The sequence below is a fragment of the Camellia sinensis genome, chromosome 5 (genome assembly GCF_055761805.1).
Source record: "Camellia sinensis isolate YWXY chromosome 5, ASM5576180v1, whole genome shotgun sequence".
Lineage (NCBI taxonomy): Eukaryota > Viridiplantae > Streptophyta > Magnoliopsida > Ericales > Theaceae > Camellia > Camellia sinensis.
Window position 1 is genome coordinate 199,798,928 of NC_138965.1, and position 14,617 is coordinate 199,813,544.

At 32.5% G+C, this 14,617-nt stretch overlaps 1 pseudogene across 1 annotated transcript; it reads left to right on the forward strand.

Moving 5' to 3' along the window:
* Positions 1-928: 928 nt before the first annotated feature.
* On the forward strand, positions 929-14,221 carry LOC114309503 (glyceraldehyde-3-phosphate dehydrogenase, cytosolic-like; annotated as a pseudogene). Its single transcript, XR_014330848.1, has 12 exons — positions 929-1,001; positions 1,085-1,117; positions 1,208-1,308; positions 3,850-3,965; positions 4,060-4,159; positions 12,470-12,616; positions 12,716-12,776; positions 12,863-12,976; positions 13,181-13,332; positions 13,534-13,616; positions 13,731-13,820; positions 13,904-14,221. The product of XR_014330848.1 is annotated as a glyceraldehyde-3-phosphate dehydrogenase, cytosolic-like (transcript).
* The last annotated feature ends 396 nt before the right edge of the window (positions 14,222-14,617 follow it).

A 14,617-nucleotide genomic window follows, 5' to 3' on the forward strand; every position in this document is an offset into this window, starting at 1 on the left:
ATTTAGTTACGATTTGAGTGTAGAGTTGTGAAAGTAGTATAGAGTATTGAGTTATGTGTTTGGTTATGAGTTTTAAAAATAATTTCTTAATTGAGTTTTGTTTTATGTGTTTAGTTACGATTCAAGTGTAGAGTTGTTTTTAAATTTAAAACATTAACATTTTAAATTATTTAAATTTTTACGATTTAAATTTTTTGAATATTTATTTTAATTTTTTACTTATTAAATTTTTTAGATTATTTAAATTATTTAAATATTTATGATTTAAATTTTTTGAATATTTATTTTGGAAAAAAATTATTTCCTTTGTAGTATTTTCAATTAAAAAGTTGATTAATGTTATTTTCTGTTAATAATAATTTTTTTTAATTGAATTTTAAAAAGCGTTTGGTTATTAGTGTTGATCAGAATTTTTAATGGTGTGAAAGTAGTGTGTTTTGTTATGAGTTATATAATTTGAATTAAGTTTTGAAAACTCTTTCCAAAACTTATAATCAAATAAATTTTCTTACTTTACATGTCAAATCAAACTTTCAAAATTCAATTCCGCATTCAATTCAAAACTCAATTCAACACTCTATTAAAAAATCATAACCAAACAAATTTTCTACACTCAAATCATAATTACACAACTCACAAACTCAAAATGCAACTCATACTCTCAAATCATATTTACAAAACTCTACCAAACACAACTTTAATTTTGTTAGTAAAATTTTAACATTTTAATCCTAACCACGTTTTGAATTTTTTTTTACTTAAAATCATAAATTTACTTAAAAGCGTAATTTGTTCCCACGTTCTCTTAATTAAAAATATGATTTAACCACGTTTTTACGGTTTTATAAATTTTTAAAATTCCATCCGAACTATGCCTAATTTGAAAAATAACTTGGTATTTTGACTTATTTTGGGAAAAGCCCCCACTTTCTGCTTCCCAACTCATTTTCCCTATCTGAAAAAAACAAACCCTTTGTTCCTCTGTCTCTCTAAACTAATGGGTAATCACTTTTCTCTGTAATTGTCTCGTAAAATTTGATATTGTATATCAATGTCTAATTTTAGTTGGTGAGTTGTCCTGTAGGTTCTGATAAGAAGATCAAGATCGGTATCAATGGTAGTATTTCTCTCTTGCTTTAAGTTATTTTTTTTTTGTTTTGGAGTGGAAAGTTGTTGAATTAATTGATCTATGTTGAAATATATTTAGGGTTCGGAAGAATTGGTCGTCTGGTAGCCAGAGTTGCTCTGCAGAGAAACGATGTTGAACTGGTTGCTGTTAATGATCCCTTCATCACCACTGATTACATGGTATGTGTGTTTGTATATGCATGCTTATACATATGCTTTTACTCTGTTTGAATGGGGTGATTTGGTGAGAAATAATAAGAAATTATGAGAAATGGAATTCTTTTCTCATGTTTGGCTTGTAAGTTGGATGAGAAATGAGGAGAAAGGAAAGTTTATGATGTGTTTGGTTAGAAGATTTTAGCATGGATTTGGAAATAATAATAAATAAAAAAAAGAGTGAAATATGAATAAAATATACTTATTTTTTTACGTAATTTCATGCATCTTTTTCCTTTTTGAATCCAATGTCAAATCTTTCAATCAAACATAGCATTAGTGATGGAATCAGGATCCTCTCCTTGCGGCCTTCGTCCTTGCGCCCGTCCTTGCAGGCCTTCGGGTCTACTTTTAGACCCAATTTTGATAATCCGAACCGTTCATATTTTATGATTTATTCAGTATATCATACCTGTAAAAAATCAAGTTGATCGGATATCAGAAAGTATGTGTTCGAAAAATTGAACTAAAAACTATTTTTTAAATAATTTAATAAACAGTTTTCCGAACACATGCTTTCTGACATCCGATCAACTTGATTTTTTACAGGTATGATATACTGAATAAATCATAAAATATGAACGGTTCGAATTATCAAAATTAGGCCTAAAAGTAGGCCCGAAGGCCTACAAGGACGGACGCAAGGACGGGGCCGCAAGGAGAGACTCTTGACTCTTAGTGATGGGTGTGGTTTTGTTTTTAAATTTTTTTTTTATGGCTTTTATATTTGTTACAAAATGATATACAGAGAAGAGAAGTAGAGGGGTGATGTAACCTAAATAAGTTGATGTGTAAAGAAATAGAGATGATGTGGCCTAAATAAGTTAGTAAAACCCCGCTTGGCATGCCCATTTGGGCTAAAATAGCCATATAAGACAAAATAGACTATTTTAGCCAAATAGGATAAAATATTACATTCAACCCATAATTATTTTATTTTTTCGCTCACAAAAGTCAAAAAAGTCAAAAAGCCTATTCCAAATGAGGCTTTTTAACTCCAGGTTAAAATAGTCAAAAAGGCAACCTGCATCCCAAATGAACCCTAAGTTGATTTTTTTTATATATATTTTGCAAAAAAGAAATCTCACTCATGTCCCTTTCACATGCTTCGCATTCTTGCCTATCCAAGCATGATTGTTTTGCTTACCTATCATGTTTGGTGAGAAAATACAAATCACTGTGTTTGGTTTGAGTTTTCTGGATTAAGTTTTTTGAAAACTAAATTTTTTGATTTTCGTATTTTTTTGTTTTAGTAAATATTTTTAAAATTTTAAACATTTTTTTTACTTTTTTAGATGCACCTTACTTAGATGTGTCTAAAAAGTAAAAAAATTGTGAAAAAATATTTTAAAAAATTAAGAAATACATAAAAATACAAAAAATGTACTAAATTCTTGTATTTTTTTTTGTATTTTTGGTATTTAGTGAATTTTTAAAAGATTTTTTTACATTTTTTTTGCCTTTTAGGTGTATTTATGTTAGGTGTGTCTAAAAAGTAAAAAATTTGCATAAAATATTAAAAAAATTCAATAAAAACAAAAAAAACACGGAAAAGAAGAGTGTAGAATTTTTTGAAAACTGTTTTTAAAAAATGGGAACCAAGCAAAGTGAATAATTTCTTTTCTTACTTACATGAGAGATCACAATATTTTTTTTTCTTTTCTTACCATACTATCTACTTTTTTTATCTTTATGGTAATGGCTAGGTAAGATAAAAAATATTTGGAGAAAATACCATTGTTGTGGGTTTTTAGGAATCAAAATTGCGTGACAAAGTGTTCATATCAAATGACTTGTCTGCGTTATATACAGTATAGATATATAGATATTAGAAGGTTTTGCACACTCTTGATGGCTTTAGCACACTCTTGATGGCTTTACTATAAAAATGGTTTAATTTTTTTGCTTTTTATTGATCTTTTAATTGTCCCTCTAACCCCCTTAACTCCGAGTCAAGTTGTTATTGGCGTAGTCATATAGGTATAACTTTGTTTTGAAAAGTGCAGTGTGTTAAGTGTGATTTTAACTTGACTCAAAGTCTTGGGTTATTTGCGACAATTAAAAGGTTTGTGACAAAGTGGGGTTTGACGTAAAATATAAGGGTGCAAAATATAACTTATCCAAAAAAAAAAAGTAGATGAATTAAAACAATTTCAATTTAAATAAAAAAGGGACGTAGTTGCTGGGAAATTTGATAATAAAAAAGTTGTCATTGGTTTGTAGATTTTATATAATAGAATAGACTAGATGATGTGTATATCTAATGAGTGAGCTATGAAAATCAATCAATTCATATTTTGCTTACTGACCCAAAAAATTATTGTAGACAAAGAGAAAGAAAGTTGAAGAAGTTATAAAAATTTGAAATTTAAATAAAAAGTGAAGCAATTGTAGGGTAATTTGACAATGAAAAATCCGTGACAAAGCTTCATTCATTTGTAGGCTTTATGTAATAGAATATATGTATGACTGCTAAGTGCGATTTTGTTATTGTGATATGTGCAGACATACATGTTCAAGTATGACAGTGTTCATGGCCACTGGAAGCATTCTGATGTTAAGGTTAAGGATTCAAAGACCCTTCTTTTCGGGAAGAAACCGGTCACTGTTTTCGGCATCAGGTATTTATGCCATTTCTAGCACCACTTAACTTTCCTGCATTTGAATCATAATGAAATCAGGGTCATTCTCGGCATATTTTGCATGAATTTTCAGGAACCCTGAAGAAATTCCCTGTAGGGAAACCGGTGCGGAGTTTGTTGTGGAGTCCACTGGAGTGTTCACTGACAAGGAAAAGGCTGCTGCCCACTTGAAGGTTCAATTTTGATTGCCTTTTTTGTTTATTGATTTTTATGCATCAGTTGGATTGTATGATTCTTTTGATTTTGTTCGCTGTATACGATGATCTGTGACTAAAGTTTGATTGGTGTATATGTAATAAAAAATACACGAACATGCTCTTCAAATGATTGTTAATCAGGTCAACTTATTTGTGTTTTTTTTTACCAAACCTGAGTTATAACAAAAAGTTTGATTGGTGTATATGTAATAAAAAAATACATGAAAATGCTCTTCAATGATTGTTAATCAGATCAACTTATTTGTGTTTTTTACCAAACTTGAGTTATAACAAAATTTATCATTACAACAAAACTGACTTTTTACGGCACCACATCAATGGCATATAATAAATGCACGCCTTAGTTTCTCACTTTTACGACTTGCTTTTTTTGCATGTCGTAAATACTTTTCTAACTACGGCAGGTCTATTGCGTAGGCCGTGAATGGTAATGACGATGATTTTTTTACGGCTTGCAATGCACGCCGTAAATAATAAAACTTTCTACGACATGCATATAGCGTGCCGTTAATACATTAATTATACACGACGCACATACGCCAGCCGTGAAAAGTGAATGCTTTTCACGACACACACAACGCCCGCCGTTAAAAGTATTGCACTTTTTACGACGCACACATCGTCTGCCGTTAAAAGTATTTCCTTTTTGCGACGCACAATGTATGTCGTGAATTGTATAATTAAAATAATTTAAAAAAAAAGCGCCACAATGAAAGTTGCGGCGCCAATTTTTTTCCCCCAAAATAACTATACCCAGCTGACTCTGTTCCCATGTTTCTTTTTTCAAACCCATTCTTTGTTCTCATATTCCTCTTATAATCTCTTCCATTTCTCATGCGAATTGATCGAATCCCAAATCTCGCCGGGCCTTTCTTGCTAGGTGAGCTCTTCCCAAATATCTCAGCTATCTTTTCCCATCTCACAGGTATATGTATCGTCAAAGAAAGCATGGAAGCAAGAAGCAATGGGATAACCAGACGCTTCAAAGCTTATATCTAATTCCATCTAATTTTCTTACAAATTCAAAGGTGAACAACATTTTTCTCAAAACTTTAGGCTTCATGCTTTGTTTGGATTTGAAACCGTAATGAAACACTTAAATTTAATTTTTTTTTTTTACTGTCTATTAGGTGAAACAAAAATGAAGAGCTTCTTGACTATGAAGAAGAGGAAGAGAAAGTCACTGAATCCGTCACCACCAAAGCCAGTTTTCTTTGCATTAAGGTAATTATTTTTATTTTTATTTTTTTTACACTTTAAGGGTTTAGTTTGTGGATGTAACATGTACCATGTCTTATTTTTCAATTGTGTGTGTGTGTGTGTTTTTTTTTAAAATTTATTTATTATTATTTTCATTTCTATCGCTAGAATGCAGCACATGCAAGTAATAATTTTCAATAATCCTTTGCATATGGTAGGTCTGAAAGGCTTAAATTTGGCCACAACAGTTAGTTTATTAAGGTTATGATAATTTCTGTGTTTAATCTTACCACCCTTCAAAGTTGCACACCATGTATTTGAAAATTTGTTCCAGTCATGAGATGTATCAGAAAATTATAGCCACATGTGATTGTGACACTGGTAGTCAGATGTCCTTAAATGTGAATTCAATCAGTGAAATTTCTTGGTCTTTTTTTTACAGTCTCTTAGACTATTTAAGAAAGTTGGATGTATAATGTATTATGTTTCTTTGGTTATATATGGTGGCAGCAGGTGGAGTTTGGAGCCTATGGGTTGGATGTATAACGTATTATGTTTCTTTGGTTATATATGGTGGCAGCAGGTGGAGTTTGGAGCCTATGGCTATGGTTGTAAAGTGCTTTGAAAATTAATGAAACTACCCAAAGGAGGAGGAGGACCAATCCAGTTTGGAAAGTAATTCAAACAGTTTCTGTTTGTTTCTTTTTCCCTTTTCTTCAGTTTGTTTTGAATTTTTTGGATGGGCTTTTAAGTGATAACTCTGAACATTCTTTTTTGTTGTTTTTATTATTAGGTTTAGCTCTGGTTTTCCTCCCTTCTTTTGTAAAAAATAAAAAATAAAAACTGGTATTTTGTTTTGATTTTCTATAATTTTAGTTGGTTCCACTGTAGTTCAAGTTAAGGTCATTTGTGGACACTTTGCTCAGGATTACAAAGTTAATTACAGTTTTTATCAACTCAAATTCACATTCCTTTGTGAATTTATTTGGTGGTGGTGTTATGGTTATGTTGTCTTTTGTATTCATCATGTTCGTACCTTCCTTTGCTCTATGATTGAATTAATTTAATTGATAAGTACTTGTTCAAGGGCTTGCAGGCTTTGGATTCATTTTCTTTCTTTTCAACAGAGTAATTTAGTTTGTTGTGGGCTTGGTATTTGAGGATGGGTGATCACTTTGTATTGCTGGTTGATCGTTTGCTTACTGAATCGACTTTGGAAGCTGCAATCGAGAGCTTGAACTTGTCAAAGCAGACAACAACCTTAGGAACTGAAGACATCAAAATTGATATCTCTTCACGTGACATACATTCAATAGATTGTTCAATCCCAAGGAAGATTGTAGAATGCAGGATATGCCAGGATGAGGATGAAGATTCAAATATGGAGACACCTTGCTCTTGCTGTGGCAGCTTGAAGGTTAGCTGCATATGAATTGTTATGACTGCGTCTCTAATTAGAAACTTTCTAATTGTTTTAAAATTTTGACCTCGTCATTTTGTGAATTGACATATCATTTGTCCTTTTAAAGTGTTTTGTAATTATTTGTACAAAATCATGTTATACTCCTCATGAATCTTTGTCTGATCTGATTTGATTAAACTGGTCTTGATGAGCCTCAGTGGAACCTTTTGGTTCTATTTAATTATTTTGTGAATTTATTGTTTAAAATCATGCTATCATCACCTGTGTACCCTATAGCATTTGATTATAGATGTGATCCTCAAATGGAGTATGGATTTCACTTTCCCATTTGTTATTGAAGGTATGGCGATAAACGAGAAGAGTCTAGTAGAGTATTGAGTTGTTCAAGCTTTATCTGAAAACATAACGAGCTTCAAAAATATGTTCAAGTTTGGTTTGTTTATTCTCAAATGAGCTTCAATCAAGCCCATCATAACCTGAGCTTGAATAGATTTGGTTTTTTATACAATTTAATAGTGCACATATGTTTATCGAGTTGAGTCTGAGCCAAACCCAAAAATTAACAAGTTCAAAAATTTGTTCAAGCTTGACTTGTTTACATAATAGTCAACCTCGAACAAGCTTTTGATGAGTTGAACATAAGTCAAGCGCGAGTAGCTTGGTTCGTTTTACAGCTCTAGTTGAAGGTTACTATTGGGGGAAATAGATTTTTTGTTCCCTTTTCATTCAATGCATTACCCAATAGTACCCTCAATTTCTCTGTTGAGCAATTCTGCTTGATTTTTGTAGTATGTTCATCGCAGATGCATACAAAGATGGTGTAACAAGAAAGGTGACAGTGTGTGTGAGATATGTCACCAGGTGGGTTAATTTTGTTTCAATTCTACTTTTAATCTTATGAATGTGTTTTTTCTTTTTATAAAACTATTTTGAGTTTACATTGGGAACTATTTCTTTATACAATTGTTTCCTCTGTCAAATTGGAAATTTTTTTTAACAGAGTCTTTGTTCATTTTTTGCTAGTTTATTTATTGCCAAATGTGTGTTCATTGCAACCATTCAAACCAGGCTATACAGTACCTCCTCCTATGTTTCAACTTGGGAGTATTCCAATGAACTTTAGGTACTTTTGTGATTCAAGTTTCTTTTTTTGTTTTTAATATTTTATTTTTGTATGTTTTTGTTAGATATAGTCTGTGGTTTGAATGTTTTTATCAAAGGAAATTGGGAGATCTCCAGAAGGGACCCGAATAACCCTTGCTTTATAGCTATGGTGACAACTGAGCCTAATTTTGTTGATCCAGACTATGATGAGTATGCTGCTTTTGAATCAAGAAGTCTGTTTTGCTGTCATTCTGTTGCTGCAATTGTGATTAATCTCCCCCTCTCTCTCTCTCTGGGTGTGTGAGCGCTTGTGTATGTTCTGTTCATAGCAATATCTAAAGCAGGGAAATATGTCTCCTTGGCTACTTGATTTTGACGTTAGCATTTTGACAGCTTCTCTCATTTCTTGTCTGCAGTTCATGGTTCTTCTGATCTTACGGCATACTCTTCCCATATTAGTTAATGGGGCACAGGACTACTCTTTCCCATTGTTCTTGGTAAGACAATACTTAGTTCATATTGACACACACACAAAGTAGAATATTGACAGTTATGAGACTCATTGTGATATAAAACTCACACTGTTGCATTCTATGGCAGTTGTTGCTTTTGCGAACTACTGGAATTATTGTGCCCATAAACATTATGGTGAAGGCAGTGAATGTCATCAAATGTTGCCAACGCCAACGGGTGAGTACATAGTTTTTTTATATTACAGTAGTACCCTTTCTCACCTTCTTGCCAATTAGGTTCCGTTTAGTTGTCAAGAATTTTGTATGAGAAAGTTGTTCCCAAAAAATTTTGTATGAACTCCATTTCATACTGTAACTGCTAACTGATGTTCTCAGTAATTTAAAAAAAAATTAACCAAATTTCCCTTTTAATGAATATGGGGCTATAAAATATGAATTTCTTTTTATTCCAATAACAAGATAAGCTAATTTTTTATTTTCATGTGACAGATTAATTCTGTGGCTACAATTCCACAATTCATGCGTCAATCATTGAATGATAATACTACAGCTGACAAAAGTGACTATCTTTGGTATTCACTAAGGCATTAAAAACCTTTTGTTATAAAAATTTGTGATCTGAATCCAATGGCTTTGATATGTTTGATATCTTAATAACAATTCCTGGATACCTTTGCAGCACTAACATTCAAAGTGGGTCCCAAACAGTTCTTCATGTGGAATCACTTGGCCATGCCCTTCATGCTTTTATTGGAATCACTTGGCCATGCCCATTTTCCAATTCATATTTTCCTATGTGCTTCGATTTATTACATCAGTTTATTACATGAGTTTATTACTTTCCTGTGTGCTTCAGTTTATTAAATTTGTTATTGTTTTCTGTGAGCTTTAGTTTTCTTTCCCTCTTCATCTATTTATTTATTTTTTTTATAAAATAAGTAAAAAAACTTAATTTTCATGACACACCCATCCAATGATTTCTAATATATAAAAGAAGAATATCAGTTGGTGTTATCTTATTTTCACATTGTGTTGATTTTAGTTTAATTCCAGAAATGTTGGATTAGGTATATATATGTTATTAAAAAAAAAATTTATGTTAAGTTGTCTTTCTTTAGTTTGTGGAAACAACTGAGATGTTTATATACTTGATCCCTTCGTATAAGAGAAAAATTAGAGCTCAACAAAAAATAAAAATAAAAATAAAAAATGTATTCTTTTAACCATCCTAGTTGGAAAGTGGAGTTTGTCATAAATGCCCTATGGAGATCAAACCATTGTTATTATTTGAGAATCTGAACTTTTGTTGGAATTTTTTAAATTTTGTGAGACTTTTCCATTCATCGAATTTTGTAGGGGCGAGCATGGTTCGGATTGGACCGGATTGGGGTAAAACCAGGACCAATCCGTTATCTACGGTTCCTGAAAAATTGGAACCAATCCAATCCGTTTAAATTATGGAACCAATCCGAACCAATCCATTTAAATACAGATTGGATCGGTTTAAAACCACGGATTCATATAATTAAATAACAAAAAAATATATATAACACTTTAATTTCATAAAAATATAAACATAGCGCTATGTTAGTTTCACAATAGCAACATCTATTTCTATAATAGCGACATACTGTGCTAGAATTTAAACAACCATAAGAAAACTGGTTTCACCATAAGTATTTAGACCATTACAAATTAAAACTAAAAACTAACAAACAAAAGTAATAAAAGAAGATATTATACGGTTTTAGGTTTGTGTTTAGATTTTATATAGAATAAAAGAAGATACTATTTATAATAAAAATATATACTATTTATATACGGTCCGGATCGGTTCCAATCCGGAACCGTGGGGTTCAATCCGGAACCAATCCGTGTACTACGGATTTTTAATTTTTCAATTCGGAACCGAACCACGGATTCAAAAAACCAATCCAAACCTATCGGATTGGACTGGACTGGATCGGATTACGGATTTCACGGATTCCTTGCTCAGCCCTAGAATTTTGCATTTTATAACACTTCACTTGATGCTTCAAATAGAACATATAGTTGCTGAACAAAGCCAATTTTTTTAATTTCTGTTATTGTTTTCTGTGAGGGAAAACAAAATTGTTTTTTTACAAAATCTGTTATGTAAAATTGTTTTTTCACATCAGTTTATTGCTTCCCCAAATAGTTTATTACATTAGTTTATTGTTTTCCTGTATGATCCAAAGATTTAGTTATGGAATTATTGGGATTACATCAGTTTATTACTTCCTCGTCTGCTTCAGTCATGAAAATTTGTTTATTTTGCCTCTTCCTTGTCTACTAGCTTGTGATTGAATTAGAAACTAGTGCAAAATTAGAGAAGAAAAAGATTAGCTTAGGGATCATTTTTATAGTTCCTTATCTTATGTATTTGCTACTAAGTACTCAGGTAGAATTACATCGCATTGTCCCAAAAAGCGCCTAAAGCTACTAAAACTTACCTAAATTTCTTCTATAATGGATTGAAAGTTTCTTTTTAAACGTGTATATAATATATAGACTCTAATTTGACTTGGACTATTTATTTTGGAACTTACAATATAAAACCTATACAAACCTAAACCTCATACATAGAGATCCTTTAACATAATTATGCAAGTCCCAAGAAGGTGTTGCATTGAAGTAGATTAATTCCACCTTTTTCTCTTTTTAAATTTGATTTTTCTCTTGAGCTTCTTATGGCCTAGATTTAGTAGCAAACTATTGAGATCTTGAATTTTTGCTAATTTTTCATTATGACATTGCTTTTATGGGACCATTGAATTATCTTATTAATTTGGAAATGTTTTGTTGATGTTTTAAAATTTCTTGATCATTTCTTAATACCTCAAGAAATATTTTTTTCCATGAGTCGTTGGTTTTTGTACTTATGTGAAGTTTACTTTGTCATGCAGACAAGAAATGCAACATGATTAGTTGCTCCAGCTATTGCCGCGAGTTTTGGTGCCTTAACACATACATTGGGCATCTTCGTCCCTGCGATAGGAGCAAGTGGATTTGCTACAGGTACAACTGCAACTGCTATAGGAACTGTTGTCAGTAGTTTTAGATAATCTCTTAATAGTAGTTGATATGTTTAGAAAGTTAGATATGCATAGTTTTGGATGGTTTAAACTTTTTGTATAATTTAGAACTTAAGGATGTAGTTTTCGAATGTTTAGAATGTATAGACAATTGTTGAATGTTTATAATTTATGGATATAGTTTCCTTTTAATGTTTCAAACAATATTTTTGTGGTTGATTGATATTTTGTGATGCTTATTTGTAATATTTGTTAGATTGTACAAAATTGGTCAAATCGAACCTGTTGAATTTAAAAATAAAAAAATAAAAACTGCATATTCTACGGCAGGCATAAAAAGTCGTATTACATATTTTACGGCGTGCAATCAGCGTCGTTATTTGTCTCACCAATTAACGGCGTGCAAAAGTAGTTGAAAAAATAACGACGACGTACAAAATCTGTCGTTAAATAGTTTTTAACGGCGTACTCTAGCATGTCGTAAAAAAAGTAACAACGACGCATAAAATCTGTCGTTAAATAGTTTTTAACGGCGTACGAAGCATGTCGTTGAAAGTGAATGACTTTCCATGACTGGTCATAATATGACGCGCGTTGCACGTCGTAGAAGGGTTTTTACGGCGTGCATTGCGCGCCGTAGAAACCTTTTTTTTTGTAGTGTATGTTCCAAATGGAAGACATTTTGAACTTACTTCCCAAATTCAAATCGTTTTGAAAAGTCATGTTTTGAGTTCTGGTTTGAAATCTTGTTTTGAAAACACGATTTCAAAATTTTTTACAATAAGTTGATCAAATCAGTAGATCACAATTCGAAAACATGACTCTGAGTTTGAAGTCGTGTTTTCATGTTATCAAAACACGAGTTCTCAAAACAATAAAGCAAGATAGATTTGAAAAGTAAGTTCAAAACTACTTCAGAGTTTTGGAAATGGCATGAGTTTAGTAAAAATACTCCTGCTATTCGTTATACTGTTTCTGGTCAATGGGCTAAACTGTTTGGTGTAATTAGGGTTGTGCAAAGAAGGTGACCATTTCTACCCCAAGTAAGGATGCCCCTATGTTTGTTGTGGGTGTTAATGAGAAGGAATACAAGCCCGATCTTGACATCGTCTCCAATGTTAGCTGCACTACAAACTGTCTTGCTCCCCTCGCCAAGGTTACACTGACACCAATTTAGAATCGGCTAGAATTGTTGGCTTAGTTAAAATTGGTACATTGCTTTGCTTAAAATTTTCTATTTCAACAATTTTTCCAGGTTATTCATGATAGGTTTGGCATTGTTGAGGGTCTTATGACTACTGTTCACTCCATCACTGGTGAGTGCTTACATGGTTAGGTTGTTGCTTCGGGATATGATTTGTGAAATCTTTTTCAATTTTCTCTCTTGTAAATCGTCACCCAGCCACTCAGAAGACTGTTGATGGGCCATCAAGCAAGGATTGGAGGGGTGGAAGAGTTGCTTCCTTCAATATCATTCCAAGTAGCACTGGTGCTGCAAAGGTAGTCAGCAAATTATGTAAATGACACTGTCCTTATGTGTGAAAATTGTTGCCTGTATTTGATTGGATATCAATATCATTTGAGATGCGGAGTGTCAATGTGGTACTGTATTTTGTTCTGTTTTGTTCACTCCCAATGGGTATTTATTTCATATTCTTATGGTGTTGAGCTTTTTGATTAATTTGCATGTGTGTTTGCTTTCTTCTACTCTAACATGCAGTCGGAAAAGTTCTGCCAGCACTGAATGGCAAGTTGACTGGAATGGCTTTCCGAGTTCCGACAGTGGATGTTTCAGTTGTGGATCTCACTGTGAGGCTTGAGAAAGGAGTTTCTTACCAGCAAATCAAAGATGCGATCAAGTGAGCGTTTATAGTATTCCTTCAAACTAGCTGCATTGTTTTATGTATTAGACAATCAAACTGAGATGCCTAGTAGATTTGTTTGATTGTATTTATTTGTCAGAACAATAACACTTTAGTATGAAGTTTCTTTAACTGCCAATTCTCGTTTAGTGGTTGGGTTTTACTTCTGTTTTTTTCTTATCTTTGATTCCGTTTCTTGGTTAATTTCAAGGAGGAGTCATGGGGCAAACTCAAGGGGATTATGGGGTACACCGAAGATGACGTTATCTCAACAGACTTTGTGGGTGACAGCAGGTAGATTGTCCTATTGTTCTTTCCTTCCTAATGTTCTGGCTGATTAGGTTTATGGGCAACACTCAGTGGATGTGATCTCATGAAATTGTTATTGAATTTGTGTGTTTTATGTAGGTCATGCATCTTTGATGCCAAGGCTGGGATTGCTTTGAATGAACATTTCGTGAAACTTATTGCTTGGTATGACAATGAATGGGGTTACAGGTAATTTCAGTACTCTATTTTACTTGCGTCACTTGCACGCAACGTTGCGTCATCCCTTGACACAATCTTCTATGCTTTTGCAGTTCACGTGTGGTTGTCTTGATTGTGCACATGGCTTCTGTTCAAGCCTGATGCTAATCTCATGAGATGATAGAGGGTGACTTTGTTTTGCTTGTGTCGTACTGGTTAGTGTTTTAGGTCCCCTGAGGTTTTGGTTTGGAATAAACTGCGCAAGAGTCTTGTGTAGTCTTGTTTTGGATGTTTACTTATGGAGTCTTTGTGTTATCTTTGTTTCCCTTGTGTTCATAGGAAAAATAATCGAAAATTCTGTAATATATGAAAAGTTGGTATAATATATTTGAGGAGTTTTTATTATAATTAATTGTTATTTTCCTGTAAAAGCTTTATTTACTATAGTTTTAGGATATGAGTTGGGTTTGGAATGATATTGAAATTTTCATATTCAACGATAACAATTTTTTGTGAGCATTTGTGCCTTTCTGTATGCTCGGCTAGAGGACCACCAAAGGTTAAGCCTTCATATGGAATGTTAAGAAGATTACAAGCTTATTGATGTATTCTCTGCACATCTAAACTGTTTTTGTATGGTTCTAATGTGTAATCCATACCATCATGTCTTTGGTGGCGTGGTTTTAAGCTTAGAAAGGATTGAGTTGGATTTTGTTCGATTTATTAGTTAACTTTTGCTGGTAAAAAAAGTAGGGAAGAAGAGGGAGAGTTAATTCAGTTGTGGTCAAAATGTGGTTTTACATTGTGTGAAAAATGTGGTTTTACAT